At 47.3% G+C, this 14,083-nt stretch overlaps 5 non-coding genes and 3 pseudogenes across 5 annotated transcripts; all 8 read right to left on the bottom strand.

The window, feature by feature from the left end:
* Positions 1 to 3,421: 3,421 nt before the first annotated feature.
* LOC149368882 (5S ribosomal RNA) lies at positions 3,422 to 3,540 on the bottom strand. The gene has a single exon (XR_016287219.1). It is a non-coding gene; the product is annotated as a 5S ribosomal RNA (ribosomal RNA).
* Positions 3,541 to 4,087: 547 nt separating this feature from the next.
* Positions 4,088 to 4,206, bottom strand: LOC149368883 (5S ribosomal RNA). The gene has a single exon (XR_016287221.1). It is a non-coding gene; the product is annotated as a 5S ribosomal RNA (ribosomal RNA).
* A 546-nt stretch (positions 4,207 to 4,752) lies between these two features.
* Positions 4,753 to 4,871, bottom strand: LOC149368884 (5S ribosomal RNA; annotated as a pseudogene).
* Positions 4,872 to 8,307: 3,436 nt separating this feature from the next.
* On the bottom strand, positions 8,308 to 8,426 carry LOC149368885 (5S ribosomal RNA). The gene has a single exon (XR_016287222.1). It is a non-coding gene; the product is annotated as a 5S ribosomal RNA (ribosomal RNA).
* A 548-nt stretch (positions 8,427 to 8,974) lies between these two features.
* LOC149368886 (5S ribosomal RNA) lies at positions 8,975 to 9,093 on the bottom strand (annotated as a pseudogene).
* A 3,439-nt stretch (positions 9,094 to 12,532) lies between these two features.
* On the bottom strand, positions 12,533 to 12,651 carry LOC149368887 (5S ribosomal RNA). Its single transcript, XR_016287223.1, has one exon. It is a non-coding gene; the product is annotated as a 5S ribosomal RNA (ribosomal RNA).
* A 545-nt stretch (positions 12,652 to 13,196) lies between these two features.
* LOC149368888 (5S ribosomal RNA) lies at positions 13,197 to 13,315 on the bottom strand. The gene has a single exon (XR_016287224.1). It is a non-coding gene; the product is annotated as a 5S ribosomal RNA (ribosomal RNA).
* Positions 13,316 to 13,862: 547 nt separating this feature from the next.
* Positions 13,863 to 13,981, bottom strand: LOC149368889 (5S ribosomal RNA; annotated as a pseudogene).
* Between the last annotated feature and the right edge of the window lie 102 nt (positions 13,982 to 14,083).

Raw genomic sequence — 14,083 nt, forward strand, 5'->3', positions numbered from 1 at the left:
TTGCCTGTTTTGACAGATTACAACAGATCATAAACAGATGTTCTGCGCTGCACACTCAAACAACAAGAACGGACATGTGTTTCACTCGCGTGAGAAAATCAAAACTGTCTCAGGGAACACAACTCTCCCATCAACTCGATAACTTCATCTCCAAAACATAGCTCCTTGTACACTTCACGTAGCTTAAATATGTTTTCTTTGAAGTAATCGCGGACAGAACGCGCATCTTCATCACAGTGTCGTACAGCCATCCTGCTTCGCCAAATACTGTGCAGGCCAAGCAGGAAAATTACATCATATTTATAAAGATCCGGCTCTATGTCCAGGAATCGTATCCCATACGGCGTTAGGGGTAAGTCTTTCTTTATTGTACGCTGGAGCACGTCCCAAAAGAGCAGCGCATCCCAGCAATCAATAAAAACGTGTTCTATTGACTCTGGTTTGCGACACAACAAGCAGTCAGCACCCCATGGTAGAAACAATCCCTTTTCCTCCATCCATGTTTTAACCAGCAACGTCCCAGTGTGTAACTTGAAGAAGAACGTCTTCACACCCGCTGGCACCAACATTTTTCGTACTCTTTTTAAAACATTTCCTGCTTGGCCTCCACTATACATAGATCGATAGATTGGCTCCGGGAAGACAGAGTCGAGCAAATCTTTTAACAATTTCTTACGCGTGACATTAGAAAGATATTCCAAACTGAAGCGCGCATTCAGAAACCGGAAAGCAAAGACCACTTCTTTCAAAAACCTACTTGCACTGTATCTCATCCCGTCCACACTGGAAATAACATAGTTTGGCAAAGCCGAAGAAAGCCTCACTTGAATAAATGTCCGCAGGAAAGGGTCGCGTTGATCTCGAAGAAACAGAAATCTTGACACCACCTGCCTCAGGTACAAGTGTGGCAAGGAAAGACCCCCTTTTCTCAAACGCAGAAATAAATTATCACGTTTAGTCCTCTCCCATGAGGACTGCCAAACAAAAACTGCGAAGAGACGATGAAACTTTTGAATGCTAAGTCGAGAGCATGAAAGGACCTGCAACAAATAGCACACTTTTGAAACCAGATATACATTGCATATGTTTGCGCGCGTGAATACAGACAGTTCCTTCCCCGACCATTTCTGTGCACGCGTGGAGAGTTCTTGAATTTTCTCCTTCCAAAAGTCATCGTTATCTCGATACTTGTCAAGAGGTACACCTAGGTATTTGGAAGGAACATGTGACCATTTTACACTTGCATGAAACAAAGGCGCTGATGCCCAATTCCCATGCCAAAGGCCCGCACACTTGTCCAGGTTAACAACGCTATTGGTTACAACACAAAATCTACGAACAACCGACATCGCATGTTCTATGCTGCTGTGGTCACTACAGAAAACTGCCACATCATCGGCATAAGCCAATACTTTAATTTCACATGCTTCCAGTTCGAAACCACGAATACAGCTGTTATTTATTACATTTCGGCAAAGTGGCTCCAGGTACAGAGCGAAAAGTAGCGGTGACATTGGGCAGCCTTGCCGCACGGATGCTCTAACGGCAATTCTGTCTGTGAGCTCTCGGTTAACAACCAGATTCGTGGTACAGTTGCTATAGGCCATTTTAACCCCTTTTAAAATAACTTCTCCAACACAGACATGTTCAAGGATTTTAAAAAGAATGTCATGACATACACGGTCAAATGCCTTCTCTAAATCAATTTGCAACATTGCGACTCGCCTAAAGTCAGCGTCACAGCATTCCAGTATACTCCGAGTGACATGAACATTCGTGAAGATGGTCCGCCCTTGAATTCCACATGTCTGGTGGGGGCCAACCAAGATGTCCATAACTGATTGTAAACGTTTGGCTAATACTTTCATAAAAATTTTATAATCAACATTAGTAAGCGTTATCGGCCGATAACCTGTAACTTGCTTAAGCTGAGCAGGATTGTCAGTTTTCGGTATAAGCACTGTATGTGCACGAGAAAACGACGGTGGTAAAATACCAGTTCTATATGACTCTTCATAAACGCGTTGCAAAATGAGAGCAGTTTCACGTTTGAACGCCTTATCAAATTCTGCTGTTATCCCGTCAGTACCTGGCGATTTCCCCAAGTGAAGCTCATCAATAGCGCATTCCAATTCCGCTGTTGATAAGTCGGCAGACAGGATGTCAGTGTCTTCACTGGCCAGTCGGGGTAATAGACTTAAAAATTCATCCTGAAAGGCCTGTACATCTGCCGATTTGGAAGCGAACAAATCACGGTAATGCTCACTGAAAGCCTCCCTTATCGCCTTGGGATTGTCTGTCAGAATGCCTTTGTTTTCAATTTCTACGATATCTTTTCTTCTAGCGTATCTTTTTTCTGTCGTCAAATTTCGCCTACTGGGCATATCATCTGCCAGCAAGCGATCTGCTCGTGCACGAATTGCAGCTCCCTGAAACAATGTCGCATCGATAACCTCAAGCTTTGCTTTAACTTCGCTGATAAGGTCACTGTATAGTCCCGGAGCTCTATTTTCCTCTGTAATTAATTCTTTCAACATCTGTTTTAGGTTCTTCTGTTTCGCTTTCTCAGCGTGCTTGATTCCTACGGACCTTTCAATAGCCCTCATTTTGACATCAATTTTGAATTCCTCCCACTTTTCTGCCCAACTTTTTCCATAATTCAACCGAACTTCTTCTAACACGTTCTTTGTTTCTAAAACAAACGAATCGTCCTTTAGTAACTTTGCATTCAGTTTCCACAAGTCCCAGCTGAATTTCGCTTGAGGTGTCACATTCCTGCCAATGGTGAATATGACACAACAGTGATCGCTAAACGTAACCGGTTCGACGATGTAGTTATCGCAAATTGCCGCCAGGTCAAGGTATGGCCGATGGCGAGAGACAGTGCTTTCCGAGTCTTTATGTACTGTGTTTGGCCCTCGAGGATGCAAAACTGCGCATGGATACTTCCCTCGCTCGTGGCAACAGCCGCCAAGCGTGCAGTTACCTGCCCTGCGCTTTTCTCAGCCGTTCTGGCGAACCTAAACCACTGCGGCATGCACGGAAAGAGCAGCGGGAGCGAGCCTGTGTTGTTTACACATGGACCGGCAGTGGGTGCGGTGCATGGTGCGGTGGGCGCATATTGTGCGCTTCTGCGCAGTGTTATGCGCACACTGGGCCTCCCAGCTATCTTGGGGCTTTGCTAGAGTTTAATCTGCAGTGTACCCGCCGCGGCAGACGTCAGAATGACAGCCGAGACGCCACGGGTTCGCTTCGAGTTTTGCCACAGTTTCGCGTCCGCACGTACTACACGTTGGACACGTTGCCGATGAGATTGTATTATCGATAACAAAATAACGTCACCTCCTATAGTTGCCTGAGACACTGCGCAACTATGGCAGAAAAAAAAAAACGTGAAGGGCGAATAAAAATGCAAAAGAAATGCCATCAGCACTCGGTGTTCCCAGGTGGTCTCCCTCCCAAGTACTGACCGAGCCCAATGCTGCTTAGCTTCGGTGATCGGACGAGAACCGGCGTATTCAACATGGTATGGCCGATGGCGAGAGACAGTGCTTTCCGAGTCTTTATGTACTGTGTTTGGCCCTCGAGGATGCAAAACTGCGCATGGATACTTCCCTCGCTCGTGGCAACAGCCGCCAAGCGTGCAGTTACCTGCCCTGCGCTTTTCTCAGCCGTTCTGGCGAACCTAAACCACTGCGGCATGCACGGAAAGAGCAGCGGGAGCGAGCCTGTGTTGTTTACACATGGACCGGCAGTGGGTGCGGTGCATGGTGCGGTGGGCGCATATTGTGCGCTTCTGCGCAGTGTTATGCGCACACTGGGCCTCCCAGCTATCTTGGGGCTTTGCTAGAGTTTAATCTGCAGTGTACCCGCCGCGGCAGACGTCAGAATGACAGCCGAGACGCCACGGGTTCGCTTCGAGTTTTGCCACAGTTTCGCGTCCGCACGTACTACACGTTGGACACGTTGCCGATGAGATTGTATTATCGATAACAAAATAACGTCACCTCCTATAGTTGCCTGAGACACTGCGCAACTATGACAGAAAAAAAAAAAACGTGAAGGGCGAATAAAAATGCAAAAGAAATGCCATCAGCACTCGGTGTTCCCAGGTGGTCTCCCTCCCAAGTACTGACCGAGCCCAATGCTGCTTAGCTTCGGTGATCGGACGAGAACCGGCGTATTCAACATGGTATGGCCGATGGCGAGAGACAGTGCTTTCCGAGTCTTTATGTACTGTGTTTGGCCCTCGAGGATGCAAAACTGCGCATGGATACTTCCCTCGCTCGTGGCAACAGCCGCCAAGCGTGCAGTTACCTGCCCTGCGCTTTTCTCAGCCGTTCTGGCGAACCTAAACCACTGCGGCATGCACGGAAAGAGCAGCGGGAGCGAGCCTGTGTTGTTTACACATGGACCGGCAGTGGGTGCGGTGCATGGTGCGGTGGGCGCATATTGTGCGCTTCTGCGCAGTGTTATGCGCACACTGGGCCTCCCAGCTATCTTGGGGCTTTGCTAGAGTTTAATCTGCAGTGTACCCGCCGCGGCAGACGTCAGAATGACAGCCGAGACGCCACGGGTTCGCTTCGAGTTTTGCCACAGTTTCGCGTCCGCACGTACTACACGTTGGACACGTTGCCGATGAGATTGTATTATCGATAACAAAATAACGTCACCTCCTATAGTTGCCTGAGACACTGCGCAACTATGACAGAAAAAAAAAAACGTGAAGGGCGAATAAAAATGCAAAAGAAATGCCATCAGCACTCGGTGTTCCCAGGTGGTCTCCCTCCCAAGTACTGACCGAGCCCAATGCTGCTTAGCTTCGGTGATCGGACGAGAACCGGCGTATTCAACATGGTATGGCCGATTTTTTTTTTTTTCTCTTTATTGCCTGTTTTGACAGATTACAACAGATCATAAACAGATGTTCTGCGCTGCACACTCAAACAACAAGAACGGACATGTGTTTCACTCGCGTGAGAAAATCAAAACTGTCTCAGGGAACACAACTCTCCCATCAACTCGATAACTTCATCTCCAAAACATAGCTCCTTGTACACTTCACGTAGCTTAAATATGTTTTCTTTGAAGTAATCGCGGACAGAACGCGCATCTTCATCACAGTGTCGTACAGCCATCCTGCTTCGCCAAATACTGTGCAGGCCAAGCAGGAAAATTACATCATATTTATAAAGATCCGGCTCTATGTCCAGGAATCGTATCCCATACGGCGTTAGGGGTAAGTCTTTCTTTATTGTACGCTGGAGCACGTCCCAAAAGAGCAGCGCATCCCAGCAATCAATAAAAACGTGTTCTATTGACTCTGGTTTGCGACACAACAAGCAGTCAGCACCCCATGGTAGAAACAATCCCTTTTCCTCCATCCATGTTTTAACCAGCAACGTCCCAGTGTGTAACTTGAAGAAGAACGTCTTCACACCCGCTGGCACCAACATTTTTCGTACTCTTTTTAAAACATTTCCTGCTTGGCCTCCACTATACATAGATCGATAGATTGGCTCCGGGAAGACAGAGTCGAGCAAATCTTTTAACAATTTCTTACGCGTGACATTAGAAAGATATTCCAAACTGAAGCGCGCATTCAGAAACCGGAAAGCAAAGACCACTTCTTTCAAAAACCTACTTGCACTGTATCTCATCCCGTCCACACTGGAAATAACATAGTTTGGCAAAGCCGAAGAAAGCCTCACTTGAATAAATGTCCGCAGGAAAGGGTCGCGTTGATCTCGAAGAAACAGAAATCTTGACACCACCTGCCTCAGGTACAAGTGTGGCAAGGAAAGACCCCCTTTTCTCAAACGCAGAAATAAATTATCACGTTTAGTCCTCTCCCATGAGGACTGCCAAACAAAAACTGCGAAGAGACGATGAAACTTTTGAATGCTAAGTCGAGAGCATGAAAGGACCTGCAACAAATAGCACACTTTTGAAACCAGATATACATTGCATATGTTTGCGCGCGTGAATACAGACAGTTCCTTCCCCGACCATTTCTGTGCACGCGTGGAGAGTTCTTGAATTTTCTCCTTCCAAAAGTCATCGTTATCTCGATACTTGTCAAGAGGTACACCTAGGTATTTGGAAGGAACATGTGACCATTTTACACTTGCATGAAACAAAGGCGCTGATGCCCAATTCCCATGCCAAAGGCCCGCACACTTGTCCAGGTTAACAACGCTATTGGTTACAACACAAAATCTACGAACAACCGACATCGCATGTTCTATGCTGCTGTGGTCACTACAGAAAACTGCCACATCATCGGCATAAGCCAATACTTTAATTTCACATGCTTCCAGTTCGAAACCACGAATACAGCTGTTATTTATTACATTTCGGCAAAGTGGCTCCAGGTACAGAGCGAAAAGTAGCGGTGACATTGGGCAGCCTTGCCGCACGGATGCTCTAACGGCAATTCTGTCTGTGAGCTCTCGGTTAACAACCAGATTCGTGGTACAGTTGCTATAGGCCATTTTAACCCCTTTTAAAATAACTTCTCCAACACAGACATGTTCAAGGATTTTAAAAAGAATGTCATGACATACACGGTCAAATGCCTTCTCTAAATCAATTTGCAACATTGCGACTCGCCTAAAGTCAGCGTCACAGCATTCCAGTATACTCCGAGTGACATGAACATTCGTGAAGATGGTCCGCCCTTGAATTCCACATGTCTGGTGGGGGCCAACCAAGATGTCCATAACTGATTGTAAACGTTTGGCTAATACTTTCATAAAAATTTTATAATCAACATTAGTAAGCGTTATCGGCCGATAACCTGTAACTTGCTTAAGCTGAGCAGGATTGTCAGTTTTCGGTATAAGCACTGTATGTGCACGAGAAAACGACGGTGGTAAAATACCAGTTCTATATGACTCTTCATAAACGCGTTGCAAAATGAGAGCAGTTTCACGTTTGAACGCCTTATCAAATTCTGCTGTTATCCCGTCAGTACCTGGCGATTTCCCCAAGTGAAGCTCATCAATAGCGCATTCCAATTCCGCTGTTGATAAGTCGGCAGACAGGATGTCAGTGTCTTCACTGGCCAGTCGGGGTAATAGACTTAAAAATTCATCCTGAAAGGCCTGTACATCTGCCGATTTGGAAGCGAACAAATCACGGTAATGCTCACTGAAAGCCTCCCTTATCGCCTTGGGATTGTCTGTCAGAATGCCTTTGTTTTCAATTTCTACGATATCTTTTCTTCTAGCGTATCTTTTTTCTGTCGTCAAATTTCGCCTACTGGGCATATCATCTGCCAGCAAGCGATCTGCTCGTGCACGAATTGCAGCTCCCTGAAACAATGTCGCATCGATAACCTCAAGCTTTGCTTTAACTTCGCTGATAAGGTCACTGTATAGTCCCGGAGCTCTATTTTCCTCTGTAATTAATTCTTTCAACATCTGTTTTAGGTTCTTCTGTTTCGCTTTCTCAGCGTGCTTGATTCCTACGGACCTTTCAATAGCCCTCATTTTGACATCAATTTTGAATTCCTCCCACTTTTCTGCCCAACTTTTTCCATAATTCAACCGAACTTCTTCTAACACGTTCTTTGTTTCTAAAACAAACGAATCGTCCTTTAGTAACTTTGCATTCAGTTTCCACAAGTCCCAGCTGAATTTCGCTTGAGGTGTCACATTCCTGCCAATGGTGAATATGACACAACAGTGATCGCTAAACGTAACCGGTTCGACGATGTAGTTATCGCAAATTGCCGCCAGGTCAAGGTATGGCCGATGGCGAGAGACAGTGCTTTCCGAGTCTTTATGTACTGTGTTTGGCCCTCGAGGATGCAAAACTGCGCATGGATACTTCCCTCGCTCGTGGCAACAGCCGCCAAGCGTGCAGTTACCTGCCCTGCGCTTTTCTCAGCCGTTCTGGCGAACCTAAACCACTGCGGCATGCACGGAAAGAGCAGCGGGAGCGAGCCTGTGTTGTTTACACATGGACCGGCAGTGGGTGCGGTGCATGGTGCGGTGGGCGCATATTGTGCGCTTCTGCGCAGTGTTATGCGCACACTGGGCCTCCCAGCTATCTTGGGGCTTTGCTAGAGTTTAATCTGCAGTGTACCCGCCGCGGCAGACGTCAGAATGACAGCCGAGACGCCACGGGTTCGCTTCGAGTTTTGCCACAGTTTCGCGTCCGCACGTACTACACGTTGGACACGTTGCCGATGAGATTGTATTATCGATAACAAAATAACGTCACCTCCTATAGTTGCCTGAGACACTGCGCAACTATGACAGAAAAAAAAAACGTGAAGGGCGAATAAAAATGCAAAAGAAATGCCATCAGCACTCGGTGTTCCCAGGTGGTCTCCCTCCCAAGTACTGACCGAGCCCAATGCTGCTTAGCTTCGGTGATCGGACGAGAACCGGCGTATTCAACATGGTATGGCCGATGGCGAGAGACAGTGCTTTCCGAGTCTTTATGTACTGTGTTTGGCCCTCGAGGATGCAAAACTGCGCATGGATACTTCCCTCGCTCGTGGCAACAGCCGCCAAGCGTGCAGTTACCTGCCCTGCGCTTTTCTCAGCCGTTCTGGCGAACCTAAACCACTGCGGCATGCACGGAAAGAGCAGCGGGAGCGAGCCTGTGTTGTTTACACATGGACCGGCAGTGGGTGCGGTGCATGGTGCGGTGGGCGCATATTGTGCGCTTCTGCGCAGTGTTATGCGCACACTGGGCCTCCCAGCTATCTTGGGGCTTTGCTAGAGTTTAATCTGCAGTGTACCCGCCGCGGCAGACGTCAGAATGACAGCCGAGACGCCACGGGTTCGCTTCGAGTTTTGCCACAGTTTCGCGTCCGCACGTACTACACGTTGGACACGTTGCCGATGAGATTGTATTATCGATAACAAAATAACGTCACCTCCTATAGTTGCCTGAGACACTGCGCAACTATGACAGAAAAAAAAAAAAACGTGAAGGGCGAATAAAAATGCAAAAGAAATGCCATTAGCACTCGGTGTTCCCAGGTGGTCTCCCTCCCAAGTACTGACCGAGCCCAATGCTGCTTAGCTTCGGTGATCGGACGAGAACCGGCGTATTCAACATGGTATGGCCGATTTTTTTTTTTTTTTCTCTTTATTGCCTGTTTTGACAGATTACAACAGATCATAAACAGATGTTCTGCGCTGCACACTCAAACAACAAGAACGGACATGTGTTTCACTCGCGTGAGAAAATCAAAACTGTCTCAGGGAACACAACTCTCCCATCAACTCGATAACTTCATCTCCAAAACATAGCTCCTTGTACACTTCACGTAGCTTAAATATGTTTTCTTTGAAGTAATCGCGGACAGAACGCGCATCGTCATCACAGTGTCGTACAGCCATCCTGCTTCGCCAAATACTGTGCTGGCCAAGCAGGAAGATTACATCATATTTATAAAGATCCGGCTCTATGTCCAGGAATCGTATCCCATACGGCGTTAGGGGTAAGTCTTTCTTTATTGTACGCTGGAGCACGTCCCAAAAGAGCAGCGCATCCCAGCAATCAATAAAAACGTGTTCTATTGACTCTGGTTTGCGACACAACAAGCAGTCAGCACCCCATGGTAGAAACAATCCCTTTTCCTCCATCCATGTTTTAACCAGCAACGTCCCAGTGTGTAACTTGAAGAAGAACGTCTTCACACCCGCTGGCACCAACATTTTTCGTACTCTTTTTAAAACATTTCCTGCTTGGCCTCCACTATACATAGATCGATAGATTGGCTCCGGGAAGACAGAGTCGAGCAAATCTTTTAACAATTTCTTACGCGTGACATTAGAAAGATATTCCAAACTGAAGCGCGCATTCAGAAACCGGAAAGCAAAGACCACTTCTTTCAAAAACCTACTTGCACTGTATCTCATCCCTTCCACACTGGAAATAACATAGTTTGGCAAAGCCGAAGAAAGCCTCACTTGAATAAATGTCCGCAGGAAAGGGTCGCGTTGATCTCGAAGAAACAGAAATCTTGACACCACCTGCCTCAGGTACAAGTGTGGCAAGGAAAGACCCCCTTTTCTCAAACGCAGAAATAAATTATCACGTTTAGTCCTCTCCCATGAGGACTGCCAAACAAAAACTGCGAAGAGACGATGAAACTTTTGAATGCTAAGTCGAGAGCATGAAAGGACCTGCAACAAATAGCACACTTTTGAAACCAGATATACATTGCATATGTTTGCGCGCGTGAATACAGACAGTTCCTTCCCCGACCATTTCTGTGCACGCGTGGAGAGTTCTTGAATTTTCTCCTTCCAAAAGTCATCGTTATCTCGATACTTGTCAAGAGGTACACCTAGGTATTTGGAAGGAACATGTGACCATTTTACACTTGCATGAAACAAAGGCGCTGATGCCCAATTCCCATGCCAAAGGCCCGCACACTTGTCCAGGTTAACAACGCTATTGGTTACAACACAAAATCTACGAACAACCGACATCGCATGTTCTATGCTGCTGTGGTCACTACAGAAAACTGCCACATCATCGGCATAAGCCAATACTTTAATTTCACATGCTTCCAGTTCGAAACCACGAATACAGCTGTTATTTATTACATTTCGGCAAAGTGGCTCCAGGTACAGAGCGAAAAGTAGCGGTGACATTGGGCAGCCTTGCCGCACGGATGCTCTAACGGCAATTCTGTCTGTGAGCTCTCGGTTAACAACCAGATTCGTGGTACAGTTGCTATAGGCCATTTTAACCCCTTTTAAAATAACTTCTCCAACACAGACATGTTCAAGGATTTTAAAAAGAATGTCATGACATACACGGTCAAATGCCTTCTCTAAATCAATTTGCAACATTGCGACTCGCCTAAAGTCAGCGTCACAGCATTCCAGTATACTCCGAGTGACATGAACATTCGTGAAGATGGTCCGCCCTTGAATTCCACATGTCTGGTGGGGGCCAACCAAGATGTCCATAACTGATTGTAAACGTTTGGCTAATACTTTCATAAAAATTTTATAATCAACATTAGTAAGCGTTATCGGCCGATAACCTGTAACTTGCTTAAGCTGAGCAGGATTGTCAGTTTTCGGTATAAGCACTGTATGTGCACGAGAAAACGACGGTGGTAAAATACCAGTTCTATATGACTCTTCATAAACGCGTTGCAAAATGAGAGCAGTTTCACGTTTGAACGCCTTATCAAATTCTGCTGTTATCCCGTCAGTACCTGGCGATTTCCCCAAGTGAAGCTCATCAATAGCGCATTCCAATTCCGCTGTTGATATGTCGGCAGACAGGATGTCAGTGTCTTCACTGGCCAGTCGGGGTAATAGACTTAAAAATTCATCCTGAAAGGCCTGTACATCTGCCGATTTGGAAGCGAACAAATCACGGTAATGCTCACTGAAAGCCTCCCTTATCGCCTTGGGATTGTCTGTCAGAATGCCTTTGTTTTCAATTTCTACGATATCTTTTCTTCTAGCGTATCTTTTTTCTGTCGTCAAATTTCGCCTACTGGGCATATCATCTGCCAGCAAGCGATCTGCTCGTGCACGAATTGCAGCTCCCTGAAACAATGTCGCATCGATAACCTCAAGCTTTGCTTTAACTTCGCTGATAAGGTCACTGTATAGTCCCGGAGCTCTATTTTCCTCTGTAATTAATTCTTTCAACATCTGTTTTAGGTTCTTCTGTTTCGCTTTCTCAGCGTGCTTGATTCCTACGGACCTTTCAATAGCCCTCATTTTGACATCAATTTTGAATTCCTCCCACTTTTCTGCCCAACTTTTTCCATAATTCAACCGAACTTCTTCTAACACGTTCTTTGTTTCTAAAACAAACGAATCGTCCTTTAGTAACTTTGCATTCAGTTTCCACAAGTCCCAGCTGAATTTCGCTTGAGGTGTCACATTCCTGCCAATGGTGAATATGACACAACAGTGATCGCTAAACGTAACCGGTTCGACGATGTAGTTATCGCAAATTGCCGCCAGGTCAAGGTATGGCCGATGGCGAGAGACAGTGCTTTCCGAGTCTTTATGTACTGTGTTTGGCCCTCGAGGATGCAAAACTGCGCATGGATACTTCCCTCGCTCGTGGCAACAGCCGCCAAGCGTGCAGTTACCTGCCCTGCGCTTTTCTCAGCCGTTCTGGCGAACCTAAACCACTGCGGCATGCACGGAAAGAGCAGCGGGAGCGAGCCTGTGTTGTTTACACATGGACCGGCAGTGGGTGCGGTGCATGGTGCGGTGGGCGCATATTGTGCGCTTCTGCGCAGTGTTATGCGCACACTGGGCCTCCCAGCTATCTTGGGGCTTTGCTAGAGTTTAATCTGCAGTGTACCCGCCGCGGCAGACGTCAGAATGACAGCCGAGACGCCACGGGTTCGCTTCGAGTTTTGCCACAGTTTCGCGTCCGCACGTACTACACGTTGGACACGTTGCCGATGAGATTGTATTATCGATAACAAAATAACGTCACCTCCTATAGTTGCCTGAGACACTGCGCAACTATGACAGAAAAAAAAAAACGTGAAGGGCGAATAAAAATGCAAAAGAAATGCCATCAGCACTCGGTGTTCCCAGGTGGTCTCCCTCCCAAGTACTGACCGAGCCCAATGCTGCTTAGCTTCGGTGATCGGACGAGAACCGGCGTATTCAACATGGTATGGCCGATGGCGAGAGACAGTGCTTTCCGAGTCTTTATGTACTGTGTTTGGCCCTCGAGGATGCAAAACTGCGCATGGATACTTCCCTCGCTCGTGGCAACAGCCGCCAAGCGTGCAGTTACCTGCCCTGCGCTTTTCTCAGCCGTTCTGGCGAACCTAAACCACTGCGGCATGCACGGAAAGAGCAGCGGGAGCGAGCCTGTGTTGTTTACACATGGACCGGCAGTGGGTGCGGTGCATGGTGCGGTGGGCGCATATTGTGCGCTTCTGCGCAGTGTTATGCGCACACTGGGCCTCCCAGCTATCTTGGGGCTTTGCTAGAGTTTAATCTGCAGTGTACCCGCCGCGGCAGACGTCAGAATGACAGCCGAGACGCCACGGGTTCGCTTCGAGTTTTGCCACAGTTTCGCGTCCGCACGTACTACACGTTGGACACGTTGCCGATGAGATTGTATTATCGATAACAAAATAACGTTACCTCCTATAGTTGCCTGAGACACTGCGCAACTATGACAGAAAAAAAAAACGTGAAGGGCGAATAAAAATGCAAAAGAAATGCCATCAGCACTCGGTGTTCCCAGGTGGTCTCCCTCCCAAGTACTGACCGAGCCCAATGCTGCTTAGCTTCGGTGATCGGACGAGAACCGGCGTATTCAACATGGTATGGCCGATGGCGAGAGACAGTGCTTTCCGAGTCTTTATGTACTGTGTTTGGCCCTCGAGGATGCAAAACTGCGCATGGATACTTCCCTCGCTCGTGGCAACAGCCGCCAAGCGTGCAGTTACCTGCCCTGCGCTTTTCTCAGCCGTTCTGGCGAACCTAAACCACTGCGGCATGCACGGAAAGAGCAGCGGGAGCGAGCCTGTGTTGTTTACACATGGACCGGCAGTGGGTGCGGTGCATGGTGCGGTGGGCGCATATTGTGCGCTTCTGCGCAGTGTTATGCGCACACTGGGCCTCCCAGCTATCTTGGGGCTTTGCTAGAGTTTAATCTGCAGTGTACCCGCCGCGGCAGACGTCAGAATGACAGCCGAGACGCCACGGGTTCGCTTCGAGTTTTGCCACAGTTTCGCGTCCGCACGTACTACACGTTGGACACGTTGCCGATGAGATTGTATTATCGATAACAAAATAACGTCACCTCCTATAGTTGCCTGAGACACTGCGCAACTATGACAGAAAAAAAAAAAACGTGAAGGGCGAATAAAAATGCAAAAGAAATGCCATCAGCACTCGGTGTTCCCAGGTGGTCTCCCTCCCAAGTACTGACCGAGCCCAATGCTGCTTAGCTTCGGTGATCGGACGAGAACCGGCGTATTCAACATGGTATGGCCGATTTTTTTTTTTTTTTTTCTCTTTATTGCCTGTTTTGACAGATTACAACAGATCATAAACAGATGTTCTGCGCTGCACACTCAAACAACAAGAACGGACATGTGTTT

Source organism: Amblyomma mixtum, chromosome 1, assembly GCF_055824585.1.
Source record: "Amblyomma mixtum isolate Tamu chromosome 1, ASM5582458v1, whole genome shotgun sequence".
NCBI lineage: Eukaryota > Metazoa > Arthropoda > Arachnida > Ixodida > Ixodidae > Amblyomma > Amblyomma mixtum.